This window comes from Desmodus rotundus, chromosome 2, assembly GCF_022682495.2.
Source record: "Desmodus rotundus isolate HL8 chromosome 2, HLdesRot8A.1, whole genome shotgun sequence".
NCBI lineage: Eukaryota > Metazoa > Chordata > Mammalia > Chiroptera > Phyllostomidae > Desmodus > Desmodus rotundus.
Window position 1 is genome coordinate 171874659 of NC_071388.1, and position 18041 is coordinate 171892699.

The following is an 18041-nucleotide window of genomic DNA, read 5'->3' on the forward strand; positions in this document are numbered from 1 at the left end:
ATTTAAAATGAAATTTTGTTTATTTCTAGAAACATAATTTTAACCTACCAGAAAACATCTGTACTGTGTGTGTGTGTGTGTGTAATTTCTCCATTGCTGCAGATTTCTTAGAACTGGAGTTTGTCCAATTCAAGCAGTATTTCCTGGCTTTGATGTTAGCATCTTTTCATTTATGTATGGGGATTTTGCATATTGTTTTTAAAGTTATTTTTATATTATTTCTGAAGACTTTTGTTTTAATCAATTTCCTAATACCTTCGAGGGCATTTTTAACAACATACCCTCTCATTGTGTGATTCAAAGGCTTATAAGTAGTTCAAAGTATCTATTATGTACTGTTTAAGAAAATTACTTTAAATATATAACATGGGGAAAGATTTTTGTTTATACCACAATTTAGGGAACATCATAAAGTAATATTAAGAAAGGAAAATTATTTGTCCCGAGAAATATCGGCCAAAGAAAATGAATAATTGTTGTTAGGGTAGTATAAATAATTATACTAATAGTTTCTTTATGTATTTAACATTAACATATCTTCAAAAACTAAAACAACTTCCAAAATATTTTCAAATTTCCTATAAGTAATAATACTATTTTTCTCAAGAGCGTTACACTTTTTGTATATTTAACTTTACATTTCTTCATTTGGGATTAACTCATAACATGAGAATATGTGGTCAAGTTTTTTAAATTTTGTTAAATTGAAACCACAGGAAGATATGCAGTAGAAGGAATGAAAACATGAATTTAAATATTTTGATAATTGTGAACATATAAGAATATTTCCTTACCCCCCCCAAAATTTCAATATTTATTTTCACTTGGGCAGGAGTAAATTATTTCAGTAAGATAACTCTTACTGAGTTATCGTAATTATTTGAGTTCCCACATGCAGTCTCAAATGTTGATGTTTATTTACCTATTTTATCATATATACATAATTAGTATCTGTACCAGGATAAAACTTAGTAATAAAACTAAAAATCTTTTAAGTAAATTTACGATTTTGTGTTGAGCTGCATTCATAGCCATCCTGGGCTGCATGAGGCCCTTAGGCTGTTGGTTGGACACCCCTGCCTTAAGTGATCCTATCTATTGTCTTTTTGCTCTGACAAGATAGCTTTGAAATGTCAAAGTAATCTTTTTCCAGACCCCTCAGGGCACAATCAGACCCTTTATTGTTATCTTGTTGCCTAAATACCATCTCTCTGTGTGTTATAAGTGTTAACTAACTATCTTGTACCCAATGTAAAAGAAGTATTTGTCTCTTCATTTTACTCTTCATCCAGTCTCAGAGATTGCCCAGTTTTACTTTCTCCACTCCCTAACCTACCACCAATGAATTTCACATAACCTCCCTGTGCCTCCTCCTTTTGAAGCAGGGTGCAGCCAAGAGGAGGGCCCCAAGAAGGGATTTGTAATGGGGTCCAGGACTCAGGGTGTCCAGGAAATATTAGAAAAATGTATGTAGGATGTCTTCACCCCCACAGGCCTGAGCCAAGGGGGATGGGACACATGGAACAGGGCCATTCAGAGCTGTTTTGGGTAGCAAGAGCTTTGCAGCTAACCCCTGGCACAGTCATTTAACATATCTATAACCTTTAACTGGTTTCATGGATGTGTTAAGTAGCTGTGGCCCTGCTTTGAGCCAGGGGGATGGGACCAAATTCCACCCAAGATGGGACTGGGAAGCAACTCCCCCTGGTTACAGGGCCTGCGTGAGAGCGTGGAGATGATTGGCTCCAAGCCATGGGGCCACACCTGCCCAGACTTACTATGGCAGCCCAGTAAAGCTGGAAGAATACGGGGATGCTGGCAGGTGTAGCTGACTGTAGGAGGAGTCAGAAATGGGGCTGCAAAGGAAGATGGGCACTGGGATTTAAACCTAGGCCCGGCAGCCATAGAAAGGAGAGAGACCACGCGGCTTCAAAGAGTAGGGAGGACCACAAGGTTATGGGGGAGAAAGAAGAGACCATGCAGCTCTGAAGGAAGGAGTGAACCACGAGGCTCTGAAGCAAGTAGATAGATAGAGGTCCATGTGGTTCTGAAGTGGGGAAAAGGACCACGCAGTTCTGAAGGAGAGTAAAGAGGACCACAAGGTTTTGGAGTGCTTCTTCTTGCCACGCGGCTTAGGCAGCAGGAGAGACTTTGCAGCCATAGAGAAAGGGGAGAAAGGACTCTTGCTGCTGGGCCATGAGAAGGTGCCACATGGCTTTGGATTAACTGGAGATTGCAGCAGCCACCCAGCTGATGGTGCCGGGAGCCTGAATCACGGACTTCTACTTCTTTTCCTGAGACACGGTACCCCGGACTGGGCACGGGGAGAGGGAAGGACTGTGCATCTGTGGGTATTCTAGAGGACTTTAGTATCTTATTGAAGACATTAGGTCATTATTCTAAGTCTGTGTAACTTTTAAATAAACAATTCCCTTCCTTTTCACCAGTCTCTGGCATTGAGAGACGTCTTTCCTCTGGCGGCGGGCATTTCGAACCTAGCAGGTGGGCGTGGGGGGAAGGAACCTGCAGAGACAGAAAGGCGGAATCCTTTCAGTAATAATTTATCGTGAACCACCCCCCCCTCCTGCTCTGTAACACTTTGATTGTAATGTAGAAAATAAACTACAAAATTGCCATTCTCCAGAGCATTTTCTCAATCCTTTGAGATTTTACTTCCCGGCAATTGTCATCAGTTTGGCTCAAACTCATAAAAATTCTCCACAGGTTTGGATGATTCTTACATCAACAGTACAATTGATTCACAGAGCTCCAGAGGAGCATAACCAAGATGCAAATCCAATTTTTCTGACTTCAAGCCACACATTTTTTTCTCTTTCTTTGTCACTACATTGCTTCTCTCGCACAGGATTTCAAACTATTTGTTTTAGACTTAGAGGGAACGTGGCTCCCCTGATTGCAAGTCTTGGGGTCTCTTAGAGTTAAGGTGACACATGCCTGTGGACAAAGAAGTGAGGGAAGAAAGGAAAGGAAATGGCCAGGGCTGCTCTCCAGAGGGAGAGAAAGCATACTGGGTCCTTTGTCTCAAGGCTTTTATCTCTCCCTTGGAGGCAGGAATCTTAGGGGAGGTCTCAGGGGAGAGCTTCGGCAAAATATTTGTTTTCCAGCTGTGCTCTTGCACAGTCCTGGTCTCTGTTAATTGGTCAATGACAGAGCAGGAGGTCCTTAGTCATTGCAGCTGGTACTGGCATGGCCCACCTGGTTTTACTGCTTTTCTGGGCCTGGAGCTAAAATACAACAGAGTCCTAGATGTTACCTCTAGGAGGTGACCTTCTGTATCTGGCTGGAAATTGCTCAGCTATTGTGTTCAGCTATCTGTCTCAGTTTTTCTACTCCATCCTGTCTCAAAGACCAATTATACACTAATGAGGTTCACTACCCATGATGATGCCTAGAAGTATTACATATGTTTAACATTTAAATGATCTTTTCAAGAAAATAAAAGTAATACTAACTATTACAAAGTCTGATATTAAAATTGAAAGCAATATGAGTAAAATGAGCCAGGTGGTGAAAGACAAATACCACATGATCTCACCTATAAGTGGAATCTAATCAACAAAACAAACAAACAAGCAAAATGTAACCAGAGACACTGAAATTAAGGACAAACTAACAGTAACCAGAGGGGAGGGGGAAGGGGATAATTGGGGGAAAGGGGGAAAGGTTTTCAGGAACATCTATGAAGGACACATAGACAAAGCCAAAGAAGGGTAGTATTTAGGGTGGGAGGTGGGATAGCTGGGGTGGGAGGGCAGTGGTGGGGGGAAATGGAGACAACTGTACTTGAACAACAATAAAAAGAGAGAAAAAATAAAATAAAATAGAATTGAAAGCTATAGAAATAATTTCAGTACAATTGAAAAGTCTGAAGACTTTCAGTAAACAAATAAAGATGTTAGAAGTCCCCTCTGCTTTTTATAAGCAGTGTGGTTTGGGGAAATTATCTCCTTTCTGTAAAAATGAAACTAATAATACTTAATAGAGATAATTAATATTATAAAGTATTTCTGAGCAGACCCTAGTTCATAAAAAATAATTTTTTAACTGATACAAAATAAAATGTTCTAAAAGATACAATATTTGTAAAAATAAGTTACATGAGATGTTTACACTTAACTGTATATTTAAATATTGTTTTATTTTAAATACAATAAAAAGAAAATTATTTTTACATACCAGTCAAAATAATAAATTGTAAGACTTTTGATTTACTAAATTGTAATCTACTTCTACTTTTAACATTATCTGAAGTGGATGATGAGATAATATTGCCTCAATTATACATGTGAAAATTCAAGCACTGTACTAACAGACACACACACACACACACACACACATTCCCAAATGATATACTTCTCTTGAAGAAATTTTAAGTATTACTGTCATAAAAGCACATTATGCTTTGCCTAAAGGCATATAAGTGGTTTCTGATATTTGGGCATTATGTAAATGATTTTTCTAAATATCTTTTGAGGATTTTCATATTTATATTAATGTCAAATTAAATTTTATGATGCCTAGAAGGTAAATGGAGTTTTTAAACTTATTAACTATATCTATTTTGTCTTTTATTTTATTCTTCCATTATAGAAATTTGACATATAAAATACTTCAAGTATATGTGTGACTTCAATATTTTTACATGTTTCTTCTGTTTTCAATAACTGTAAAATTAATTTAAAATGTGAAAAAATTCAACACGCTATGTTCTATGCTTCCCCAAATTTAATAAATCCCAAACCAAAAATCTCATGATTAAAGCCCCTCTATCATTAAAGAAAGTTACATTCAAATATCCCAATAATGTCCAATTTTACTAAAAATAACTCTTTCTTGCATCTTAAAAAATAGGTTCCCTAGAAGACTGACCCATCAGGACTGCATCCAGCTGTGCCATTGCCTTCATGGCTTCTGTAGCTGAGCAATGGGGAGCACCAGCAGGAGATGGGAATGTGGGAAGGGAGTGATGTCAGCACATTACTTCCCACTCTCTTCCTGTCTAGTCACCATGTGGCTATGTCCCTTTACTGAAGGTCAGAACTTCTAATAGGCATTCTTCTCCGCATAGTTGTCCTCTCTGCTAGGTTCTAGTAACCTCTCTCTCCTCTTGCCCCTTTAGGTCTAAAGGTGGTCATGGCTTCCCAAAGCATTACCCTATGAAAATAACTGTATTTTAAACCCTTCTCAAGTTAACTGGCTTGAATAAGTAAGAGATTTCTTTTCTTCAGGACTCTGAGTAATACAATTTCTTAAAGAACTTTCTAAAATATTTATATAGGTTAATATTTTGGTACTTAGGAAATCTTTGTGTTATACATAAACTCGAATGTGAACACATTGCTACTTGGTCACAGCAGCATGTAATCTCGATTGTCACGAGCCGTGCTCTTCTCTCTGGTCTCATCACCCCTTGTTGTAGACCTAGAGTCCATGATATTCAGTAATAACCAGAATGCTCCTTTACTGTTTACATTCCTCAGGGACTTAATCTTAACTTTTCTGAAATTTCTTCAAACATTGGCTTTACTTCAATGACTTTAAATTTTCTCAATAGCTGATATTAAATACTAACTAACAATAATTAAAAGGGTGGTGGCAGATCCCTGCATAAATGTAACTTTAGGAATGAAGATTAAATAGGTCTCTCTATACCTATAAGTACCTATGCCACTTTAATTTCTTGCATATCATCAGAGATTATAAAAATATACACTGTAGGGTTGTGAAGATAGCTAGACAAAAGCCATAGCTGAAAGACCCAGATTTTCCATAATCATACTATGTGGTTGACTGTTCTCAGAAGTCAGTAGTATTTAAAATTCCAATAATTCAGTGTTTAAAATACTAAACAATACTAAAGGGTCATGAACTGGACCCAAAACTTATTGGGGTCAAAAACTTATTGGGTAATATGTCCCTAACATTAAGGAATATATTTCTATTTTAGTGTCTAACCTGCATTTATTTATTACAGGAGTTTCCCTCTATTGGACTACAAGTTCTTTAAAGACAAAGCTATGCTTATTCATTGTCATTTTTCTTGCACCAGCTCAGTGACTGGCATGAGAAGTGATCAATACTGATGTTGCTGAATGGTGATGGGACTCCTGGAGCAGATCTGACCTCCATCATTCCTGTTCCCTAGCAGTACACTTACTCCAGCTCTTCCATCAGACGACATTTTAAGATTCAAACCAGATTCAGTCAAGTGATGACACTAGATGAGCAGGAAGAAGCACTTTTTAATAAAAGAAATCCAGTTAATAATTGTAAAAAGTGTGAGGGGAAGAGAAAAATCACTCTTAGAACACTAGAGTAATAATTGCTACAGGCAAAATCCTCCCACACATGTTAAAATGATTGGGCAGAACTTTAAAAAAGAAATAGCATATTTGCAGAATCTCAAATATCTCCTCCCAAATACTTATTAATTACAAACAGGAAAGGAGTAAGTTTACAGTGGAGAAACCTTGCAGACAGTGCCGTAACCAACATCGCCTGTGGGAACTCATATCCATACCATACAGCCTCACTATGATACAGTGAGAACAATTTACCCCTGTGGCATCTTTCCCAGTTACTCATGACCTTAGTGTAACTATGAGAAAACAGCAGACAACTTGATTTGAGGGACATTCTACAAAATACTTAGCCTTTTCTCTTCAAAATAGTCAAGGTTGTAAAAGACAAGGAAAGACCAAGAAACTCCCAGTTGGAAGAGACTAAGGAGACATAAATGCTATGTGGGATTCAGAACAGAAAACACAGATTTTTAAAAATGGGCAATATTTGAAAAAATGCTATAGATTAGTTAAAAGATAAAAATAAATACATAATGAAGCTGGTAACTATTTTGTGCACTAGTTTAAACTTTCAGTTATAAAATCAATAAGTACTGTACTATATATGTGAAAGATGGTAAAAGAGATTTTAAAAGTTCTTAACACGAGAAAAGAAATCGTATTTATGTGTGGTGATGAATGTTAATGAGACTTCTTATTATGGTGGCCATTCACATTATACATATATATACACACATCATGCAATTATTATGTTGCATACCTGAAAACGAATATAATGTTATACGTCATTATATTTTAATAGATTAAAAAAACACATAAATAAAATAAAAAAGGCTAGAAATATCTTTTACTTTTGCAAAGAAAAAATCTACAGTAATAGTTTGGTTTGCAACCAAAGCTATTGTTTTCCTTTCACTTTGGCCCACATTGCTTCAGTTTTAGTAGAAACCTCAATTAATATATCAAAAGTTCGAATGTTTTTCCTGTTTCCTTATGAAACTGTCATTTACTTTCTATTTACTTGCCAGACTATGGAAAATGTTTCACATTTACTAATCCTAGTAATTTTTACAACAACTGTTTCAGAAATGAGGAAACTGATATTAAAGGAGAAGAGGTAACTTGTCTCAGTTTCCACAAACAGTAAGTAACCAAGCACAGATTTGAACCCATGATTTTATGACTCCAAAGTCCATCCTTTACAATTCTGTGCTATGCTTCTTCCTTCAGAAATCAACAGCCCAAAGTTCACATTTCTAACAAATATTTGAAACTTAATTCAATAAATAAAATTTAATCTGTGAGAGCATTCTTGAAACTTTAAGAAGTGTTGTTTTAATGAAATAAATCCATATAATCATTCACTTACACTTTATTAATTCTCCCCCAAATTCAAGGCACAGTACAAAGAATGTCAATAAAAACAATTACATTTTGCTAATTAGGTACTTTAGTTTATTGTAGTCTTCGCTTGCACAATGTATAGGTTTTCAACCAGAGCATTGCATTTGTAAATAGTGGTATGCATTCAAAATCTTTAGTAGTTCACTTTTATGGGGAAAATGGGTGAACTGCACCTCTGCTATTAGTATCTGTGAAACTTGTATAATTCTGAAATTGCTTCTGGAGGGTTTCTTTCCTCCCCTTTTCGAAATTGACAATGGGCTTGCACAGTCACACCCTTTGAAAACCAGGCGGTGTCCGCTGAATTGATAGCACTTCGTCTGTGTGTATTCTCAGGTTGCCAAGTTAGAGAGACTGCTGGTGCAGACCCAACACAGCAAGTCTCTGTTCCAGCAATTCTTGCCTCAGATCAACTTTTGCTGAAGACCAATTGTGGAATTATTCTATCCCTGTAGTGAAAGAGAGACTCAGTGAGAAAATGAGAAAATGGTCTTTTGTTGTTAGATTGCAGTAAGAGCCAATGCCCCTTTTGCATTTTAAAGCCTGATGCCATTTTACCAAACCACATGACATCAGGTGCGAGTGGACAGGCACCTTGCTTTGCTCTGCTTTTCTGCCAGGCCTTATCACCAGGCCTGGGTGAATTCTGATACAGAATTTTGAAGGGAATTTATGAAATTAGCATTCTAGTGAAAAACTGCAAATCATACTTTTGAAATAATACATTTTCTTTTGCCAAAAATAATTTTTTAAACAATCTAAAGTATATTGTTTCTTTTCTACCATTTTGAGGGAAAAAATCACATAATTCTATTTGCAATAAAATTTCTGTATTTCTTATTTCTTGTATTTTAAGTATGTGACTCTTCAGGGGACAAGATAGCTTCTGAACTCAGTAGTTTCTTGCGCAAACAAAGTGCTTTGTACAAGCTTTCCAGGCCTGCAAATGCTGGAGCAGGACAGCGTATTTCAAGCAACCACTCAGGGTCATTAGGCCAGACCTTCCCATGAGGCAGGTCCAAGATTTTCCCTTTTGGTCATGCTTGGCTTCCAAAGAAGACACTCACCACCAACAGAAGGGCACGTGAACTGAACTAGAAGTAGAAGCCTGACCTAGATTAAGATCCCTGTGTTCCCTCAGTTCTACTGTAAAGTAGGGCTGCTGCATTCCAAGCGTTGTGTTCTTGCAGAATAATGGCCCATTCACTCTTAGCAGTAAGCAGGGAACTGAACTAATGACAAAGTAATGGGTTACAGGGTAAAGAAATAGTATAAATGGGGATAGAAGTCAAGTCTTTTCAAGTTGGAAATGTGTCTCCTGTTGGAGGAGCAGAAGAAAAACTTCATAATAAAGTGATTCAAGTTAACTGATACATAAGTTTAACACAATTCTAACAAAACTCCTGGGGGTCAAAGGTAGGAAAGAGAAATACGTGATAAGGAAATTTAACAGAATTATCCTAAACAGATAGCTCATTTGGAAAAATAAACTTGAGAGAATAGTATGAAACTTTTGAAGGGGGAAATAAGATGGGAAACTTCTCCAACAGATATTTTTAAACAATTATAGGCTGAGGTAATTAATAATGTTTTATCTCAGGAATACACTGAAAAGTAAATGGAAAGGGGCTGCTGCTAGCCCTTATGGTACTTTGTACAAATCAGAGTTCCACATCCTTCCCCGAGGAAATTCTGCAGGGGATCCTCGCTGAGAGGCCCCTTTCTCCAGGCTAATGTCTCCTCTGGCGTGGCGGGCACTGCACCTTGTTTTGGGAATCTTATTTCATTGTACATACCGTTTGATCACACTGAGAAGTTCCTCATGAACAGACCCTATTTTAAATCTAAATTAATATATGATAAGAATCACTTCTAAAATCACTAGGGAAAAAATGGATTATTCAGTAAATGGCGTTGGACAGCTAGGTAATTATACTGGAGAAAAGGTAGAAGGACAAAAGTCTTATCTTAGATTTCACAACCAAACTAAATTGGAAAGCAAAAAGTAAAATTACAAAATAGAAAGATGAAAATATAGGTGACTATTTTAGGTAGAATATCTTTATAAGCATTACAACCTCCACCCCCGAAATCAAAAAAGACTATATTTAAAGAAATTCTATACAGTGAGAAATAATTTAATTATTTTAAATTAAGTTTAAAGAAATAAAAACCTCAGGGTTTTTTTTTTCCTTTGCTAGAGATTAATACATCTGCTAGAGAACAGTTAAAACTCAATAAGGAAAACAAATATACAAATTCATAAAGTAAAGGGAAAAATAAACAAAATATATATATAGACAGTTCATTAAAAAAATATTTACTAGCTGTATGAAAGTAGGTTCAGCTTTACTAATTTAGAAATTAGTACAATAATTAAGCTAATTTTCCAGATTACTTGAAAATTTAAAGGTGTTTGGAGAAAAAAGACAACCAAGATGGAATAGTTCACATAATAGACATTAAAATGCATATAAAATAAATATTTTGCTAGAACACATACAAAAACAAAAAAAAGATACACACTGAACACTTTAGAATGAGTATTTCTGTTGAGTGAATAATGGGAGAAAAGGAGTAGAAAAGTGATTCCTTAATAAAATTGGGAGGGGCCTTTTGGGAGCTTGCAGGATGATAATATGCCAGTCGCCTCGGGGTTCTCAAACCATGCGTCACACAGACCCTATCTGCACCCAAGCTTTCTTACTAACTACATAGATAAATATAATACTAGTGATACAAGTTGAAGAAATGGCACTGTATATTGCTCCTGGGAGCATGCGTTTGTATAAACATTCCAGAATTAGTTTGACAATATGAATTGCAACTATTAATGATAAAGGAAGTGAAAGTCAGATTTTCACTGGCTGAAAAGGAAGTTGCAATAATAGAAAGTGGTTTTGTACCAGAATTAGAGGTAAATGTTTGAACTCGTGGCTTTCAAGATGAAAGATATAGATAGATACATACATAGATAGATACATAGAAAGACAGATATAAATATCTGCATGTATTCCCTTTCTTTGGCTACAAAGAAGGCCTGAGTGAAGCAAAAGGTTAATAGCAAATGACATTGCACTTGGACCTTAGTTTCCAAATACCATCCTTCATTAAAAGAGACTGGCTTCCTTGGAGAAATGGCTGATTCCAGGAACATTACAAGATAAGACTTGAATATATTTTTGTAACTAAAAGTGAGGAAGTGCTCTTGAATAATGAAGTGGCAGAAGGACCCAGAAATTAGATTGAAAGGGCTTCCTCTGGATAAATCTGAGACAATTTGAGTGTCAAAATAAATCATGGTAGTAACAGATAAATAAAATAGCATTTGAATAAAATAGCAAATTATTTATCTCTACTAATCATTTGAACAAAATAACAAACCATGCATCTATCCTAACATAAATATATTAATAAATTGAAAGTTTAATGAAGAATAAAATATTTACATAGTTTCAAAGTACCTACCCAGAAAATACCTATCATCAGTAATAGTGTCAGCAATAAAAATAAAGTTAAAAAAGAGGAATCAGTTTTTAAAAGGAAGAGATTAACATTATAGAGGAGAAGCTTGGAAGATACCATCATCTTAATTGAGTGAAGATCATCAGTAATAGGACAAATCAAAACTGAGTGCAATTTGACATAATTTTTTTAAAAGAATAAAGTGTTAGGGTTGCCAGTGATGTAGGCAGTGAAAGAATTCACGAAGAGCAGAAAATGCAGAGACCAAAGTTTAATTCACTTTCAAAGGAAAAAAGGGGGCTTTAGGGGTGGAGCTATACACCAGCAGCAAAATGTAGGGCCTTTGAGTTTTTATCAGATTATAAAAGGGTGAGGGTTTGCTGTTGTGTGGCCCCTGGGCTGTAGGTTTTGGCAGGTTTTGCATAAGCTGAAGTTTGCTCCAATGTTATCTTTTGCCTGCAGCTGTAGCAGCAGTTAGTCCTGTTCTCTTCTTGCTTTCTAGTAATTTCCAGTCCTGGGGACATAAGCTCAGAAGAATAAAATGGCAATCATATTTAACAAGGCAATAGGCGTGCTTGGCAAAAGGCGCCATGACAGCAAATGGTGTCAGCTTGTCTTTTCATTCCCTGCTCCGGTTTTTAAATTGTTTTATTCTTAATGACCTGGCCCAGTTCTGAGTCTGGGAGTAGGGACAAAGGCCTCTTCTGTAACTACTTCAAGCGGGTTAGGGATATAGAGTTGTCTCTGCATGCGAGTCTAGGTGAGGGTCATTAGGGGAAGAGTGTGGAATTGGACAGCCTGAAAGGAGAGAGCTATGGCCAGAGGCTATTTGTGGAGGAAATTTCCCAGAGCCTGGATGTCCTGTTGAAGGAAGGATATGAAATATTTGAGAGGACATGGTCCATAAGTGAGAATAAAGAAAAAAGTTGTTATAGGTCCTAGGAAGGGAGTTAGCCAGGAAAAACCAGGAGTGGATATCGGCCTTGAAATCCCAAAAAGGGAAAGGCAGAGTAGTAGGTAAATTCGGTATGACTGACATTATTTCAGTAGTTCTCAATAATTCCAAGTCAAGGGATAAAAGAAAAAATAAGCATTAGCTTGGAAAAAAAAACTAGAGAAAATTAGGATTCAATTTAGTTTGTGTGTGACAATTGGATATTGTGATTTCCATTGAAACACAATTTCTCTCTCTAAAATCACCCTCATTTTATCAAAGACACTGCATTAAGTCTAGTTTCAATTTGGCCTGATTATTTGCATAAGTACAACAAGAACAGTATTTGATCACATAGGCTCTTTCAAACCTGCTTTGCTAGAATTTCACAAGGAACCTTCAGGTTGAGCTTTAGTCAGCCCTTCAGGGCAGAGAAGGCAAGCCGCACAGTGCAATTCAGCCTTGCCTTTATTACCAGTAGGTTTGGGTGGATTCCTCAAGTTATTGAGGTCCCCATAATGTCTTCAGGTTCCTTCCTCGCCATCTTTCAGCATTCGTCTCTTACCTAGAAAGACCGCCATGAACCCCATGACAAGGCAAGGTACCAGGCCATTTCTCCAAGGGACTCTTACTGACTTCAAAAGTCGATCTTAATTCCTTTCAGCTTTCCAGTGACATCCAGAGTCCAAGCGTGACTCTTTCAATCGTGACATTCCAGACAAAGACTTGGTTAATAAAACCACATTTGGACACTGGTGCTATATAAACAGAACAGATTCTTATTGGATTTATGTAAACAAATATGTTGCCATGAAAATAATACTCACTCACTAAGAGCTGCTGAATTCTGGAGGGATTAGGTAGGGAGGAAAGTGTGAATGTTTCAATATTGCTTATGATGGTATGACATCAGATTGCTCTATGGAAAAAAACATTTCCTTATATCTGGAAAACAAAATTTAAAATTAGAAATATTTTGAATAAAATTTATTCAGTCCTATATAACCAATTCTGTTTGCCTTGATTATTTGCCAGTATTTTCAAAAATCCAGTTATCCTTATGGTTCTATAAATCTTTACTTTAAAGGTATGAACTGTTTTGATACCTTTAATTTACAGTAAGTTGGAGTTTTTTTCATGAACTTTGCCAAGGACATAATATAATATATTTGCAAATGCATCAGAGTAAAACAATGATTGTTTATAAATGACAAAACTTAAAAGGACATGGTTGTAGATTCAATTAAAATGCAATGGATAAAGAACTTTGCTTCTTAGTAAGATATAATATTTTAAGATAACAATTTCTTGGTAAGTAATAATTACTATGAAATGACATAAAAGAACAATATAAAGCTCGTATTTTTAGATTTAACACACAATCTCAACATATATAAAGAACAAACAGTACGCAAGTCTTTAAAACACTGTATATTACTTATCAGAAGTGTGTATTGAGCATTGGAAACAATTCATAAATTCCCAAAGTGTGGGTTACAAACACTCAGAGTACCACTGCTTGATGTTTTCACAGGAAACCATCACTTTTGGCATGTCCCATGTCATTGACAAGATACCTGCTACCCCTCAGTACTTCCTGTTTGAACTTGATTCTGAATCTTTGCAAGTTCTTTCTTGGGGCAGGTTGAAATTTTTGGAATATTTATTTTGGTAAAAATATATGTATACAAATATAATTAGTATTACTCTATTTGGCAAAGCTTCCCATGCAATTTCAAGCATATTAAAAATAGGCCTAATTAGTGCAAAAGCTTCTCTTTTGCAAGGAGAGAGAACAAATCCTTGAGGTAGTCCAGGGGCCCATTAGAATAATGCAAAGTCATGTCTCAGTTTTTAAAATTTAAAGGTTGGGAAGGTTTTCAAATGTACTTAACCAAAAGATTATAGCATAACTTATTGTTAAACAATACACTTTTTGGTAGTAGCCCTAAAAAACATTAATCAAACTTAAAACTGGTTGTAATATTAAATATTTTGTCCAGAACACAGGATCCTGTTTAACTTATATAAGTACTTAATACCTTTAGACCATTAAATATCACATGCTAATTATGCCATCCAGAGGCAGAAAACCCACCACATGTAATACACAAACACATATGACATACATAAAGACTAAACACATAAACACCATAGGCATAATTGGAACTAGTCATTTTTGTACAGAAAATACAAAGTTGTTCTCATTTGCTTCTGACAACTTTTAAGAAGACTGAAAAAGCAGATGGGAGTTCCTAAATATCAGTAAGAAGACCTCTTGAGCATAAAAACGAAAAGCAGATCTAGCAATCAATGTTTCAGTATTTCATGTTATTTCAAAACACCTAGGCATTCAATAACTTTATCGGAACTTACTAATTTAGAAAGGAATAGCTGAAATAAATTAAACTGATTAGCTCAGATATAGCTAAGGTTTTCTCACTGTGGATAAGAATTATCTCTCCAAAATTTGTATTTTTAAAAATGGCCTAGACAAGAATCCTTGAAGACTAGGTATATGCATTTCAAAAATATAGGGAAAGGACTTCCAGAAAGGATGGCAGCATAGGCAAACAAGGCTTGCCTCCTTGTACAACCACATCAAAATTACAATTAAAATATAGAACAACCATTACTCAGAACCATCAGAAATTGAATTGAATGGAAGTCTGACAACTACAGAATTAAAGAAACCACTTCCATCCAGACTGGTAGGAAGGGTGGAGCTGTGGAACAGTCTGGTTCCACATTCATGTCAGGTGGATAAAAATTCAGGAGGGATATCTTAAAAGTGAGGATTCCCAGCCCCACACCAGGCCCCCCAGCCCATGTTTCCAGTGCCAAGAAGATAAGTTCCCATAACTTCTGGCTGCAAAAACCAGTGGGGATGGAGTCAGTGGAAGAAACTTCTGGAGTCCCAAGCAGTTCCTCTTAATGAACCCACACATGGACTTACACATACTTATTCCTCTGAAGTCTAGTACTGGGGTAGTAGCTTGAAAGGCACTAGTGGCATACAGGGAGGAATTGAAGTATCTGGCACAAAGGTGAGAGCTGAGGCACAGCTTTTTCCCAGACAGAAAGGTGGGTAGAGGCCATTGTCCTTCTGAACCCTCCCTTCACAGAACATCAGAGCTGGCAGGCTGGTACCATATCTGACACTCCATCAACATGGCTCATACTATTTGCTCTGACCTGGAGATTCGCAGAACTCCATCCCATGCAACTTAAGAGCCCATCCAAGCTGCTTTTCCATATGAATGGCTTGTGTTGGCTCATGCTCCACAACTTCCTAAATCCTATCAAACAAGCAACAGCTGGCCTCAGTGAGCACCCAGCCCCCATACCTCTTACAAAGTGGCCAAAGGCCCAGCGCTTGCAGCAGCCAGCCTAAATTCACAGTTTGGCTTTGCGTGGGAATCTCCAAGCCCAGCATAATTAGCAACCATCTCAGATTGCTTTACAGCTCAGGCAAGTTGGCCCTGGGCGAAACACAGGTGAGGATTGACCTTAACCTGTACCACCCAGGAAACCCAAGAGCCTACATACCCAGTAGACAGCTACAGACCATGTTGGAGCACTACCACCCTGCGCTCAAACAATTGCTCCTCCACAGAGGATAGAAGTTGATGTTCAAGGTCACAGCCAGTCCTTGCTGACTGGCCTGGGTAAATCCCTCCCATTTACCTGCCAAGAGCAATCAAGGCTCAACTACAAGAGGAGGGTGTACTCAGCCCAAATGAAGGGCACATCTTGAGTATCCAGCTTGGGTGATAGGAGAGGCTGTGTCACTGAACCCTCCTGGACACCTACTACATTAGGCCATGTAATCAAGACAGGGAGTCATAGCATCTCTACCTAATGCATAGAAACAAACACAGGGAGGCTGCCAAAATGAGGAAATAAGGAAACATGGCCCAAATAAAAGAACAGATCAAAACTTCAGAAAAAGAACTAAACAAAAGGGAGATAAGCAATCTATCAGACAGAGAATTCAAAGCACTGGTTATAAGGATGCTCAAGGAAGTTAGTGAGGACCTCAGCTGAATAAAAATGATCTAGTCAGAAACAAAGGATACACTAATTTAAAAAAAGAACAATTTACAGGGAAACAACAGTGGAGTGGATAAAGCCAAGAATGAAATCAATGATTTGGAACATAAAGAAGCAAAAAATAACCAATCAAACAAGAAGAAAAAAGACCCCCCCCCCCAAAAAAAAAGAAAACAGGGATAGTGTAATCAGCCTCTAGAACAATTCAAGCATTCCAATATTCACATTACAGGGGAGCCAGAAGAGAGAGAGCAAGAAACTGGACATCTATTTGAAAAAAATAACCAAAGAAAAGTTTCCTAATTTGGTAAAGGAAATAGTCATGCAAGTCCAGGAAGCACAGAGAATTCTTAACAAGTTGTATGCAAAGAGGCCCACTCTAAGACATATCATAATTAAAATACCAAAAGTTAAAGATAAAGAGAAAAGAGAGAATCTCTTTTATCTTTAAAAGTGAGAATCTTAAAAGCAGCAAGAGAAAAGCCATTAGTTACCTACAGGGGAGTTCCCATAAGACTGTCAGCTGGTTTCTCAAAAGAAACTTTGCAGACTAGAAGGGATTGGAAGAAATATTCAAAGTCAGGAACAGCCAGGCCCTACAGCCAATATTGCCCCACCCAGCAAAGAGATTAGGATCAAAGGGCAGATAAAGAGCTTCCCAGACAAGAAAAAACTAAAGGAGTTCATTATCACCAAACTATTATTATATGAAACGTTAAAGGGACTTATTTAAGAAAAAGAAGATCAAAGCTATGAACAATAAAATGGCAATAAATACATACCTATCAGCAACTGAATCTAAAAAACAAACTAAGCAAACAAGAAGAACAGAGACAGAATCATGGATACAGAGAGCATCTGAATGGTTGCCAGATGGGAGCGTGGTATGGGGGAAATGGGTGAAGAAGTAAGGGAATTAAGAAATACAAATAGGTAGTTACAGAATAGCCATGGGGATGTAAAGTACAGTATAAGAAATGGAGTAGCCAAAGAACCTACACATGACCCACTGATATGAACAATGGTGGGGGGACTGCCTGAGGGAGTGGGGGCTGCTGAGTGGAGGGAGCAAAGGGAAAAATTTGGCCCTTGTTGGTGTTGCTCAGTGGATTGAGTGTTGACCTGCAAACCAAAGGGTTGCTGGTTCGATTCCCAGTCAGGGCACATACCTGGGTTGTGGGCCAGGTCCCCTGTGGGGGCCACATGAGAGGCAACCACAGATTGATGTTTCACTCCCTCTCTTTCTCCCTCCCTTCCCCTCTCTCTAAAAATATATAAATAAAACCTTTATATATGTATATGAATGAAAAGAAAAGCAAGCTTCTCCTAGAAGGACTTTGGTTTCGTAAAGCCGTTATCCATAGTTTTTTTTTTTCTTTCTTTTTTTTTTAAAAGATGAATAGATGAGGTTTTGCAAAGAGAAAGAATTTAGTGGGCTTTGATGTTCTGGAGTCACACTTCTGGCCCTGTAAAGACTGCATTCATAAAACAAAGGCAGCTATTTCAAATATCTCCATAGTTGGGTCACAACTCAGATGTTTATAAAGGACTGAGAAGTTCATTTGCCCATATTTAAATTTTTTTCCCATCAGAGTACATTTTTTTCAGTTTACTGACTGCATATAGCTTAGGGTCATCTTTAAGAGCCATAAAGCCCCAGATATATAGAATCTTTGTCCATTTCCCACGGAAATAGTAAAACTGCAAGATAATATTAAAATATAAAGCCAATGGTGCCATTGACTGGCCAAACCTCTCCATTGTTCATTTTGTATTGCTACCAGGCTGTGTTACAAATGGAGAATAGCCTTTTTCTTGAGGGACTCAGGGTCAAATTTCTCCCAATTGGCAAGTATGTACCC

The 18041-nt window shown here is 37.1% G+C and overlaps 1 long non-coding RNA gene across 1 annotated transcript; it reads right to left on the minus strand.

Annotated features, from left to right (window-relative positions):
• Positions 1–7714: 7714 nt before the first annotated feature.
• Positions 7715–16721, minus strand: LOC123480102 (uncharacterized). The gene is made up of 3 exons (XR_006655970.3): positions 16678–16721; positions 12954–13071; positions 7715–8176 (listed from the first exon to the last, which is right to left on the minus strand). It is a non-coding gene; the product is annotated as an uncharacterized lncRNA (long non-coding RNA).
• Positions 16722–18041: the final 1320 nt, after the last annotated feature.